At 45.9% G+C, this 13,600-nt stretch overlaps 1 long non-coding RNA gene across 1 annotated transcript in view; it reads left to right on the top strand.

Moving 5' to 3' along the window:
• The first annotated feature begins 835 nt into the window (after positions 1–835).
• The window catches only part of LOC118014328, a 48,873-nt gene continuing 36,108 nt past the window's right edge, over positions 836–13,600 (top strand). Inside the window, exon 1 of the long non-coding RNA XR_004680262.1 lies at positions 836–853. This is a non-coding gene — a long non-coding RNA (uncharacterized LOC118014328). The remainder of the gene's footprint in view (positions 854–13,600) is intronic.

The following is a 13,600-nucleotide window of genomic DNA, read 5'->3' as shown; positions in this document are numbered from 1 at the left end:
AGAGAGAGAGAGAGCACGGGCAGGGGAAGGGGCAGAGGAGGAAGCAGACTTCCCAGTGAGCAGGGTGCCTGATGCAGAGCTCGATACCTGGACCCTGGGATCACGACCTGAGCTGAAGGCAGACGTTTATCTGACTCAAAGACTTCAAAATAGCTGGTATAAATATGCTAAAGAAAATAGAGGAAAAGATGCACAAAAGAGGTGAAAAGATGGGAGAGGACCAACTGAGAGTTTGACTCTATATAAAGGAATCAATCAGATGTTCTATAACCTAAAAAATATTATGCCTGATATTAAGACTTCATTGCATGAGTCTAATAGCTCACCGGATGCAGCAGAAGACAAGATTAGTATACTCAAAGTCAGGCCCAAAGAAAATAGCTAAACTGAATGACAGGGGGAAAAAATTAAAATACTGAACAGAAGAGATAGATGGGACATAGTGAAATGTTTTAACACATACATAAATTGGAGTCCCAGGAGGGTAAGAGAGCGACAATGAGGAAGAAATATTTGAAGAGATAATTGTCAAGTATTTTCCCAAAACTGGAGAAACACATAAACCTATAGATTCAAGAGGCTCGGCAAACTCCAAGCAGGATAAATATAAAACCCCCTCCCTTTAGATATACCAGGGTGAAGTTGATAAAACCAGAGATACCCAGAACCAATAGAGTTTGCTCTAGAAAATAGCTTCTCTATGAAAATTCACTGGTGTTGGTATTCCTTTGATTAAAATGTTTACATTTACAGATACGAAAGCAACGTGTTCCTGAGGTCAAAACTGGAGGAGTAAAACCAAAGGAAAACAAAAGGCAGGGTTCAAGCATCATCTTTTTCCTGGTATGAGTGGGTGAGTTTGTTCCTTGCAATCAAAGAACCTACCTGAAATCCTCCTCTGGGTATTTCTCCTTTACCAACCCTCTTGTTCCCTTACCTGATCATTTTAGCTTTTTGGCTGAACGTAGGGCTTTTCGTTCTGCTTTTTTGCTTAATCGCTCTCCTAAATCTTGGAATTCCTAGATTTTCAAAGGGGCATTTCTCTTGCCATTGCTGTTCCACCAGGTGAGTGAGCGGCGTGGAGTGTTCTGGTGGGAGAACCATCTTGGTCCCTGACCCCAAAAGCAGCATCCGGTAGTCAATCACTTTTGCCTCTGGAGTATGTTTACTGTGGTTGGAGCAAACAGGAAGGAACAGTGCAATGGATTGTACTTACTACTCTGGGTTTGCTCAAGTGATTTTTTTAAAAAATAGATACTACACAAATATTATAAAACAGGTAGCCCCTAACTTAGAGACAGGTGGATAGTGGGAGCATACTTAAAATACCTGGAAAGAGATGGATGTCAACCAGTGTCCTATATTTTCATGGGGATGACGAGATAGATGTGTCTTATCTCACTTGAGTATTTGTTGGTGCCTACATTTTTCCAATTATGCCTTGCTGTAGGTCTTAAGGTGGTTTACCTGCTTTCTTTTCCCTGTCCGGTTCTTGAGCCCATACTAGGCAAACCTGGCACTGGATCAAGATCCTCATGGCATAGCAAGTGCAATCTAGAACTGTGACCGGCTGCTCAAATCAAGAATCAAGTGTACATGTGTGCAGCCCTTGCACTTAACCTCCCTCGTTATTCCAGTTCTCCCACAAATTCTGGGGGACTGTCGGGACTGTGGCTCTTTTATGTGGGTCCCCTAGATTCCTTCCTCTCCCTTGCCATTCTCTCTCCCGAGAGATAGATCCTGATCTGACGCTCTTGGCTCTTTGTCTGGGGTTCATTCCCACCTATTATGACTATCATTCATTCGTTCATTATTTCCTTTAATGTTTTTATTGATCACTCACTATGTGTCTGCTACCGCGCTAGGTGCTGGAAACGCAGTGGTGAACAAAATGGTATAGACCTTGTTCTCAGGGAGTTTATATTCTAGTGGGGAAGAAAGACACTAAATAAATAACCAGACAAATAAATAACTGATGATAAATTGTGATAAGCACTAGGAAGGATGAGAACAAAATTCTAAAAGGAAATAGCAAGCAGATCTAATGTAGATTGGGTCAGGGACCAGGGAAGAACTTTTGGGGTCAGCCAAGAGAAGATTATAGAGGAAAGTGCCCCAGATTGAGAAGAAGCAGGTGAATGGCTCAGAGGTGGCACTGAGCTTGGCTTTTTTGACGGCTTTCCTAGTGACCAGTGAGATCAGAGCCGTGGTTGCCGAGTCTGGCTCTATGAGTTTGCTGTGGCGGTCATAACTAATATCCACAAATTTACTGGCTTCAAACAATAGAACTTATTTTCTCATAGATCTGGAGGCCTGAAGTCCCAAATCAGTATCACCGAGCTGAAATCTGGGTGTCAGCAGGGCAGCATTACTTCTAGAGGCTCCCAGAGAGAATCCATTCCTTGCCTTTGTCAACTTGTGGTGGCTGCCAGCATTCCTGGGCTCATGACCACATCACTCCAGTCTTCAGTGCTGTAAGACTCTAGATCTTCAACTCTCTCTCTGCCCCATCTTGACATTACCTCTTCTGATGTGTGCGTCCACTTTCCCTCTGCCTCTCTTTTATAGGGACACTCGCCATAGCATTCAGAGCCCACCTGAATAATATAGCATCATCTCCTCCTCTCAAGATCCTTAACTTAATCACATCCGCAAACTCCTCTTTTGCCATATAGGGTACCATCTCTGGGTTCCAGGGATTAGGACCTGATATCTTTGGGGGCTGATAGGCAGCCCACTACTCTAAAGTGCACTTGAATCTCTTCGGGAACTTTTAAATATGCATTGCTTGGGCTCCTTTTTAGATCAGCTAAGTCAGAATCTCTGGGTGAGGCTTGGGCATGGGTATTTTTTAAATGCTCCCCAGGTGACTCTACTGTGTAACTAAGGCTGAGAGCTACTGATTAGAGTAGAGCGAGGGAAGAGTTCTTCCAGTAGCAGGGCAGGAAGTCATCACCGTTTGGAGACCTCTGCTGCCCTCTTAACCTGGTAAGACCCCTTAGCTAACAATGCTGTCTGAATGAGACCCTCACTTAATGTGCCTTTCTGAAAGGTGATTTGTGATTTACTTCCTTGTGGTTCTTAGTCCTACCTCCTTCAGTTCTTACTACTTCTTTCCATCAAGCTAACACTGAGTTTCTAGAATGTGTGACACCCATCAGTCCAAATTATGAAGAATATACAGAGCTAACAAACTGATGGAGATCAAACTTAGCTGGCCTCACACAAATGTAGAGTTGAGTGCCCTGGAATTGTAAGTCCAAGTCTGGAAAACATGTGCTGACGTACGTGTGTAAATTTATAAGAACAACTAATGTCAGTCTGTACTACATCCAGTGTTAGAGGCAGGCCAGGAATTAGGGAAACATGCTGGGAGCCTGGGTCCTCCAGAACTCACTACTTGTTTTAGCCATAAAAGAGAATGTTTTTCTTTTTCACTGTACCCACGTATCTATAAAAATATTGACTCTTTTTCAGTGAATATATTTGGGGGAAAATCGGAATTTGGCCTATGAAGACACCCCCTCCCCCCACCCCCGCCCACATAGCTATCACTAGCCTTGGCCCTAAGGACAAACGTAGTCTCACAACCACACAGGCCTGTCACTTGGGATCTATGAGAAAGACCACGTAATCTGCTGAGAATTTGATAATCTGAGAAGAAGATCCAATTTAGGGAGTTCCTATAAAGCCTCCATAGCGATTTGCTGGAAGATCAACGTTTTCGAATGGCAGTTTGAGAGAAATTCCCAAGCCCAGCTCATTATTGGGCCACTGGGGATTAATTTGAGGGCAACCATCTTTGCTTCTACAACTGCTAAATTGTCTCCCAGGAGATAAAGAGGCAGTAATCTCACTTTGGAGGCTGTAGTCTTTTCATGGTCAGATCTGCGGATAGGCTTCAACCACAAGGCAATGTTGGTCACGCCTGGAAAGCGTGAATTGCGTTTTAAAGTACTGGGGATGTTTAACTGGAAATTCTTCATGGACGGGTCCATGGTCTAGGTAGCATCCTCCTCCTGACCCATGGAGTCACACAATCTCTAGCGGTGTCACATTCAGTTTGTTACTATTTGTCGCGGACATCACCTTAACCAGGGCTGGACATCGTGAAAAGATTCAATGAAAACATGGCGCTTCTTTTGGAAAGTCCTTCGACCACCTTCCTCCTCCTAGCTACCCTCTCCTGGTTTCCATAACTACTTGCACTGGATTATCTCATAACACTTGGTAAAGGCATTAACATGTGTCTGTTTCCTAGTGGGCTACCCTAGGGGTACTCTCTCAATTTAGGGAGGCTGAGAGGTGCTGTTTTTTTTTGTTTTTTTTTTTTCCTGGGTCCTTTGCTAAGCATGTTCAGTGCTTAAAATCATGTTTGAATTTATGTTGGACCCCCTTTCAAAGCCGTTTTTAAAAATGTTCTATTTCATACATCCTTCCTTTTCCAAAATGGCAATTGCATGTTTCGTGACCGTCTTGCCTTTTGTCTTGATTATCTCATCTAAGTGGAAACCTATGAGTCACATGGTCATCACAAAAAATTCTTTCCTGCTAAGATCTGGCAGGTGGTCCCAGTAATACCTTTCTTATCTAGGAAGTAGTTCAATTATTTTCACCTATGACAAAATGCTGAACTCACTCAGGAAGAGAGGATAGAAGGATTGTAATTGCTCACTCCACCACCCCCATGTGGGGTAAGGCAGCTGAAAACAGCCTTGCTCTCAAGCATAAATTCCCCTCTTTCTCCGAAGAGCAGCAATGTCCGAGGCGTTGGCATGCAAACACTTGCAAAGTGAAAATGGATACACTTCCACAGCTCCTCATCCCTGGCCTCCGGAGGACAGCTTGCCAACCGTGCATGCATGTTGGTTTGGCACTGAGACAAATGTTCCCTGGAGCATAGACTGAAACCACCAAACTGATATCACATGGGACGACAGCCAAATCCTGACCTTGCTCTCTGTAGGTGAGCGGCTTTGGAATTAACCTGTAATGGTCTCCTGCTCCTGCCTGGTTGGTGGCCTGGGATTTGGTTTTTTTTTGTTGTTGTTGTTATTGTTGTTTTAATGGCAATATTTGAATCTTCCTGCTCTCCTTACTCCCCCAGTATCTATCAGCCACAAAACCTCTCTCCTGGTCTTGGCTTGTGAACAGTGGGCAGCTTCTTGGCTCCAAGAAATGGGCCAGCCACACGATTTCTCCTTGCCCGGTGTCTTCTTGCCCTTTGAGAGAAAAGGGCCACTCTCGGACTGTTCCAGAATCGTGCCTGGGTGGCAGGGCCTGTGGGTTGGCATCGCGGCTGTCTGTGATTGCTGTCTGCTCCTTTTGCCTCCTCCTCTGCATTTTCTCCCACTGCTCCAACTCTTCCCATCCCCTTTTTTTGTTTCCAACCCTTATTTATTCAGAGCTTCCAATATTCTAAGTTTTTCATGAATTCAGGGCTTTAATTTAGCATGTGGGGTTCTGGCTCTTCCAGCAAGCTGCTTTGGTCATTATTTCCAACTTGAGGGAATAAAGAGGCAGCAGGGTGCAGTGGGAAGAGTGGGGGCTGGAGGCCAGAAGGCTCCGTACTAGTCCCAGCTCCACTTCTAATAGGCTGTGGGACCCCGGCCGGGACACAGCCTGGCCGCCAGCCTCAGTGTCCTCTCCAGAGTTGGGGTGAGGAGTTTGGACACACTCATTTCTGAGGCTCGTCCCATTCTATCATTCTGTGGGGCGCACGGTCAATGTGAAATCCATATGGGGTTGTGCCAGTCTCACTTCCCTTTTTCTTTTGAAAAACTTTATTGTTAAATGAGTGAATGAAGAGATGTGAGCAGAGTCCTTAAGCTCGATGTCTCCAGTGCAGAATATTGAGGGGCGGGGGGGATTCTTTCTTTATATCGGTGTCCGGAGGCTCAGAGCCTAGAAATAAAATCCAAGACACTTCCTCTCTTGAAATGTGCCACCTTGTTTTCCACCAGGATAAGAAAACGAGGCAAGCGGTATTTGCTGCTTTTTAAGAATCCAGCTTCTGTACTGTAGCACAAGCCCATATAATTGTTCAAGTAAAATTGTACTTTTGGAAGGAAAAGGTTAAAGTTGGCTACTGATATTCATCAGGAGATGGATATTTAATCTTTAATCTCTTGTCCTGGGCCTCTACTTTGGATCAACTCATTATCCCGAATAAACGATGTGTCATTCCCATTATTTATGTTTCACTGCTGCCAAAGTATCTGGAGCTCGTTTTAGTAAGCGCCATTCATTTCGACCCATTCAGTATTAATCTCCCTGCTAACATCTTTCCTGTTCTATGTGCTGTCCCCTATTTGCTTTTATGTTTTCTGCCGAGTGTTTATAAAAGGATAATCTTTTACAAAGCAGACAGAATTTTTGTGTATAAACTGCTCTGTTTGAATGCCTCATTGATATACCATCTAAAAACTGAAGTGTTCAGCAAGATTAGCAAAGCCCTGAGCTATTGAGCTGGGGAAAACATGAGAACCAGTCCCTTCTCTACAGGAGGCAAAGGTGAGGAAAGATGCCAGGAGTAGCGAAAGCAGAGCCGGCCCACACAGGCCCTCATAGGCCTGGTTGCCTAGAAATTAAAGGAGCGCAAGGCGAAGTGGCTCAGAAGTCACTCAGAAAGTGATAAAGGACGCGGTGGTCCAGTGACTTCTCTCCAGGAATTTTCTCAGCAAACGCCGGGGCTCTCCAAACACTGAATTTGCATGTGGTCCCCACTTCGGCTAAACCCTTTGCAACGTGCGCGAGGTATCTCTCTGCACGCCTTTGCGAAGTTGCTCGCGGAGGTTAAACGATTTGCGTTCTTCGGGTCTACCTTGTCCAAAGAGCAGGAGGAGCTAAGCTAGGATCCGAGGTGAAGGGCAGATTCTCCTGCTGCCTCCATTTTCTCTCTCCAGAGGCTGGGATCTCATCCAAATGGCTCTCTTTTGCAGGGAGGAGGAAGAGATCACTTCATTTTACAAGGGACAAAGAAGGTTCCTTTGTGGAATTTTGCATGGCATGGGGTCCCAAATATGCCACCGATAAAAAGACTTAACAGATGGACTCTGAGAATAGGAATACATTCAAGAAAAAAAAAAAAATTTTTTTTTTTTTTTTAAATCAGTGGAGGGGGTTGCGAGTCTGGCCACTGTGGGAAGCCGCACTGATTTGTACCTTAGACAGGGCAAGTCCTGCTGGTAGAGATGCATGGAAGCATCTGAAACACAGCCTGTGCTTGGGCTTTTCGTTGGCAATGCTGTGGGGGAAAAAAACATCCCAAGGTGCACGGTGCCAAAAATTATACGTGCCTTCAAAGAGCATTTTTTTCCAAAAAATTGATTACTTATTTACTCAATAGGAAAGTTTGTTAGAAAATTTTCTAAGGTGTGCCCTTTGTAGACCTGAGAATTTTGCCTCCATTCCACCTTTATCAGGGAAAAGTTCAAGACAGGCATGCGGCTGTGCCATTCTAATGGCATGAACGCTGACATGGTAAGGGCTTGCCAAATCTCCTCTGAAGATCGAAGCTATTAAAAACACTCCAAGTGTATCCATCAAGACTCCGTCAACAGTCAAGCACTGTTCAGGATTTCGTTTTAGCTCAATACCACCATTGTTGACCACTGATGGCGTTAACTAGGATGGGCGCCCTTGCCTTCATCTGCAATCTGCACCAAGATGAGGGCTGACCGACTTTAGGGGAAGAACTTGAATCCTCGTTCTTCGGGGACACTCTGTGTGGCCCGTGGGAAAAGTGACACCAAAGGACAGTTCTGCCTCACCACTTGGCAAGACAGCTCTGTACTTGGGGGGTGATGGAGGGACTGGGGGAAGTGGGAATTCTTACAGTGAGCCTGGCCGACCGCGATGACCCAAAGAAGACAGTGATGAGGTTCTCCTGACAGGGAGCTGCCCTTTTGACGGTAGCGAAGTTCACAGTGTTGGCTCCTTTGGCTTTGACCTTAACACCTTAATAGGACACAAAATGAAACTCCTCACGTAGAGAGGCTGCTTCAGTTATTCTAAGTGTCCATCTCAGTGGAGTCTCGTTTGGAACTTCATTTCTTCTACTTTCCATCCTTGTTTTTTTTACACCATTCTTTTCCTTCCCTTCTTTTCTCTTTGGTTTTCTTTGCTTCCCTCCCTCCCTCCCTCCCTTTCCTCCCTCCCTCCCTCCTTTCCTCCCCACTCCCTTTCTTCCTCTTCCTCTCCCCATCTTCTTTCTTCACCTTGGAGCTGTTGGGGATGATAGAGTTTAGAAACACGATCCTTGCTTTGAAAGGGTGACGGTCAGAGTTGGTAAATGTGGCCAGCACAGAAAGTGTCTCGTGTAAGGATGGCCCATCGAGCTCATTTGGCATTTTGGCACCTAACACTTATTAGCAGCTCCCTGGAGCCCTGTGCCGAGAGGATTCTGAGTTCTGAACTGGGCTCAGAGGGAATGACTGTCCTGATCGACTAGATGTGACAGCAAAGGACATAAAGGGAGTGGAAAGAGGAGCACTCGTGGCAGAAACTTGCCATCCCGGGTCTGCATCAGGGTTTATCAACCGTGGCACTACTGACATTTGGACTAGATCATTCTTTGTTGTGGGGGCCGTCCTGTGCACTGTAGGACGCTTAGCAGCATCCCTGTCTTCCGTGCACTGGATGCCGGTAGCAGTCCCACAGTTGTAACAACTGAAACTGTCTCTAGATATTGCCAAATGTCCCCTGGGGGGTAAAAGTGTCCCTGTCTTATAACCATGGGTCTAACTAAGTACCACCAGACTAAATATGGGGAAGCAAATGAGAAAGTTAAAGGGACAGGAAGGATGCAGAGCTCTGGCGAGGAGGTGAGGCCATGTGGGAAGCATGGCACGTGTGTGATGGCAGAGTAGAAGGTCTCGGTCACTCCCATTGCCTGCTCGGCTGTGCGTTGTGTGCCGCATTTCCACAGTTCCGGGGTCATGTCCACCACTGGGCCAGGACGCTGTGGGATAGAGCCAGAGATCACAGCAGGAAGGACTGAAGTATACTATAGTTTACCGAGCCTAAGATGGGTGGGACTCTGGATCCAATAGTGCTGCAGGTGGAGTGTTCTGTGCTGGGAATTTCAATAAACGAAGATGATGATGCTCCTTAGAGCTCACTAGAAGGTGGATTGGCTTACATGCAGTGGGACACGAAGTTTCCCTGTGCAGCCACAAGAATCTTTGATGAGCAATGGGACCCGGGACCCTGGGAAATGAGGGCCACTGGGATCATAGGCATTATATACCCCCTTTGTGGGGCCTTAATTCACCTTACATTTCCTGACTTGCTCTGAGGATTGGTAAACAGTGAACAAATACTAATGTATTTGATAAAAGAAACCAATGGCTTCAGGACACATTCAAAGTGCCCAACTCAATTCCAGACTCTTTCAATTGATGACACTGAAATATTTCAGCACAGGTCGTTCTAGGCAATGTGATGCAATGGAAAGGTCTAGGTCTGACTTCAAGCTCTGCTCATTGCTCAGAAGCTTGAGACAACAAGCAAGTCACCTCATCTCCTTGCCCCTCAGATTGGGATCTGTAAAATTGGGAGAGTGTTTCCTGCCTAGTAAGGTTGTCATGAGATGATATAAACCAGAGGCTGTCTCAGGAATTGGCACAGATTAGAGGGTTAAAAAAAAAAAAGCGTTAGTTGCCTTCCTTCTTTTTTAAAACATTAAAAATATATATTTTATTTGTTTATTTGACACACAGAGAGAGCACAAGCAGGGGGAACGGCAGGCAGAGGGAGAAGCAGGCTCCCCACTGATCAGGGAGGCTGATGCGGGGCTCCATCCCAGGACCCTGGGATCATGACCTGAGCCGAAGGCAGATGCTTCACCCACTGAGCCACCTGGATGCCCCTAGTTGCCTTCCTTTTTGCCCTTCTCCCTCTGAGGCTTGTTGTCCTTCTTCTTCTAGGTTAAGACAGTGGGAAAGGACAGGGACTTCTGGTTTCTGATAAAGGTTTCCTTGAAGCTGCCTTGGATCCCATTCCACCCACTTTCAGAACACCGACAGCTAAGAAAACATGTGTAAGCCTCAGGTCGGACTGAAGGTTTGAGTGAGTGTGTATAAACCTATCCAGGATGTCCCCTGGGCATCACTGGTACCTGGGAGCGTCCTTCCTCACCCCATTCATATATCTGTGCAATGGGTGGGCATGATGTGGGACCATTTCTCTAGTCCGGTATGTTTCTTCATAGTGAATAAAAAACAAAAGTCATCTCAAGGAACCCAAAGAGAGAATGTATCTATCATCTCAGTTTCCTCCCAGAAGCTCATTGGGTTGAACCGTGAAAGCCTCAATATTTAGACAGGAAGGGATTTCATGGAGGACAAGAAGTCCAGCTCATTCTCTTCCCAGATGGGTTCCCCAGAGCCTGAGGAGCAGGGGCTCACTCGACTAGCATGGCCATCTTATTAGAAGCAGTCTTGTGACCAGTGCCAGGGTCTCTTTGGATCTGAGCACTCAGCCTGAGCTCACAGTACCATCTTCTCTGCATTGAGCTGCTTGGCTTCTTCTGGCCTGGACCAAATGACAGTTGTTTATGGGCCCTGCTTTATGGATTTAGTCCTTTCTTCCTAACCAGGCCAAGTTCACACATTTTTTTCAACACCATCACAGTCATTTGCGGGCGTACATCTACTGTATTCACATCACAACCTTACCACTTACCAGCTCTGAGGCACTGGGCAAGTTACTTAACTATTATGAGCTTTGCCTTAGTCGAGGTTTTCCAGAGAAACAGACCAATAGGAAACTGTCTATCCATCTATCTACCATCTATTCTTCTATCTATCTGTGAAATACATACATATGTGTACATATACATATATAAGAATTGGAATTGGCTCACAAGTCCCAAGATCTGCAGTTGCCAAGCTGGAGACCCAGGAAGAAATGATGTTTTCGTTTGCATCTGAAGGCAGGAGAAAACCTGATATTCCAGCTTGAAGGCAATGAGGCTAGAGGAATTCCCCCTTCCTCGAGGGAGAGTCAGCATTTTTGTTCTGTAAGTACTTCAACTGATTGGACCAGACCCACCTCATCAGGGAGGGTGGTCTGTTCAGTCTACCAATCAAATGTTAATCTCCTCCAGAAACACCTTCACAGACACCCCCAGAATAATGTCTAGCCAAATATCTGGGCACCCTGTGGCCCAGTCAAGTTGACACACAAGATGAACTATCATGAGCTTCTATCTCCTTCCTTCTTTGTAGAATGGGGGTAATAATAGCATTTATGGGGTTAATGAGAACTTTTTCTTGCTCTTATGAGTTAATAAAAGTTAGTGAATGCCTTTACAGTATTTCAGTAAATGCTGTTGTTATTATTGTTGTTATGGGAAGCACTTACAGATGGGGACTAAGTTCCAGAGAGAAGGAGATGTGGGTGCCAGGGAGGGCAGAGAGAGGCAGGGCTTCACGGCTCTGTGACCTGTGTCATCACGGCCCCATGCTTGGTTTAATGCGCCATCATTGCTGTCTCAAAGTGCTTAATAACTGTGAACAAGGGGCCCTGCATTTTCATTTTGCACCGGACCTTGCAGATTATGTAGCTGGTCCTGGAGTGAGGGATAGGAAATCTTTAAATAATGTCCAAAGAGGTGTTAGTGAGCTATCTGGGCTCTGCCACATCCCAGCTTCCTCTCCCTCCCCCGCTGAATTCTGCAAGCATGAAAACTGCCACAAGACATTCATTTTTAATGACTTGCTATGGGCTTCTTAGCAATATATCTTTGGGTATTAAAGGTGTGGAGTCAGAGACTTAAAATGATTGATGTCTTTGCTCCACACAAGGGGTTTCCCACACTCACCTAGCATTAGATATCCACTGGGGAAATTTATGGGAGCTCTTGGCAGCCTAAGCGGCCATCAAATATTAATCAAAAATATGTAATAACTAATATATACTTAAAGAATTGGAGAAAATTAATATTCAAGGGAAGCATTCAGGGACCCATAAAAATAACAAATGCTAAAGAGACTCCGTCAAGGTTAGCAGGTTCAGAGCGCACCCTGTTCTTCGACTTGCTTGGAGACTCTGGGTTTGCTGGATGATCTTCAGACACTGAGATGGCAAGAAAGGGGGCTTAGTGCTTATTCCACTGGATCTGCACTCCTACTAACAAAAGGAGTGAACTCCTACTTCAAGATACTGCATTTCTGTCCCCCAGCCCCCCATCCTCTGTATCTCCTTCACGTAGCACCAACATGCCCGATCCACAGCTCATTCTCCATGGGATTCTCTCCTGGCAGCCCCTTGAAGATAGACTGTCTCATCTTCTTATGCATTTTCAACACCTAGGGCAGCGGCTTGCACAAACTATTAAGTTGGACCATACGATATTTCTACTTGTGTGGGTCAAAAATGGGCAAATGACAATTTGACGTGTCTCAACTTTAAAAATCCTCAAACTGGGGGCACCTGGGTGGCTCAGTCAGTTAGGCATGTCCGACTCTAGGTTTCGGCTCAAGTTGTGATCTCAGGGTTGTGAGATTGAGTCTTGAGTCAGGCTCTCCGTGTTCAGGTGCTTGTCCCTCTCCCTCCCTCTCTGCCCCTTCCCCTGCTCCCTCTCTCTCTTTCTCTCTAAATAAATAAATAAAATCTTCTAAAAAAAAATAGAATTCTTCACACTGGACCTGGCCTTCCTAGAAGAACTTTTTATTAGAACTGAATGGCCTCCCCAGAGCAGGCTGGGAGAATTCTCCTAATTCCCAGTTTCAGCGACTGAAACTTCTGATCATCCCACAGGCAAAAGACAACTGTCCAGTCATTTACTGGGGAAGTCTTATTTTGCCTTTCCTCAGCCAGAATAAAGGGGTGTATGTTTTCGTTCATGTTTTTGGTCTTCAGCTCCTTCTCTTCCTTATTTAGCAGCAGAGCTCAGACGAGTGGGGCTGCTCGTGTGGGTGGCTTTTCTGATACTGTCCCTGGAGAGACAGGATGCCTAGCTTCACCAGGGACAAGGGAAACTCTTTAATCCCAGAGAGGAGTGGAGATCGGCAGATCGAGTCGGCTTGGAAGCGAGGGGGTGGTTCGGGTGTTGGACCACCATGGCAGTTGCTGGTCTCTTCTGTTATTATGGAAAATCAGGAGCGGAGCCTGTCACTTGTCATCTGTTCTTCGAGTGTAACCAACTTTTCTTCCGTGGGCCATTTGGTGTGACTATGAATGATGGCTCCGGCTAAATGACACCATCCTGATGGTGGAGTAAACAGAAGTGATGTTGGAACAGGCGCCTTGGATCCAGCCTGTGTTGTTGGAGAGCCGCAGGGAGGGTCTGGGATTGAGAGGGATGCGTGGTGTGCTTGGGGCTGAGGTCCTGCATGTGTCTCTTTTCGTCTCCCTGAGCTAGTGGGGCTCAAGCCAGGCTTTTGGAGAATGACCCCATATACATTCACTTGGAGTAGATTCCATGCAGAGATGGAGAATGCGCATGACATTTCAGCATCATTCAGCTCCATTCTCTCGTTTCCTAAGCCAGGAGATGGAGGCTCAGGGAGGCCGAGGCTTGTCTTTGGTCATATGGCCAGTACTGGCAAAGCCAAGATGAGAGCAAGTTTCCTGCCTCCCAGTTATGTGCCCC

Source organism: Mirounga leonina, unplaced genomic scaffold, assembly GCF_011800145.1.
Source record: "Mirounga leonina isolate KUSES-001 unplaced genomic scaffold, KU_Mleo_1.0 Mir_154, whole genome shotgun sequence".
In the NCBI taxonomy this organism is placed as follows: Eukaryota; Metazoa; Chordata; class Mammalia; order Carnivora; family Phocidae; genus Mirounga; species Mirounga leonina.
Note: the sequence above shows the minus strand (reverse complement) of the source record. Positions and strands in the feature narration are given on the sequence as shown.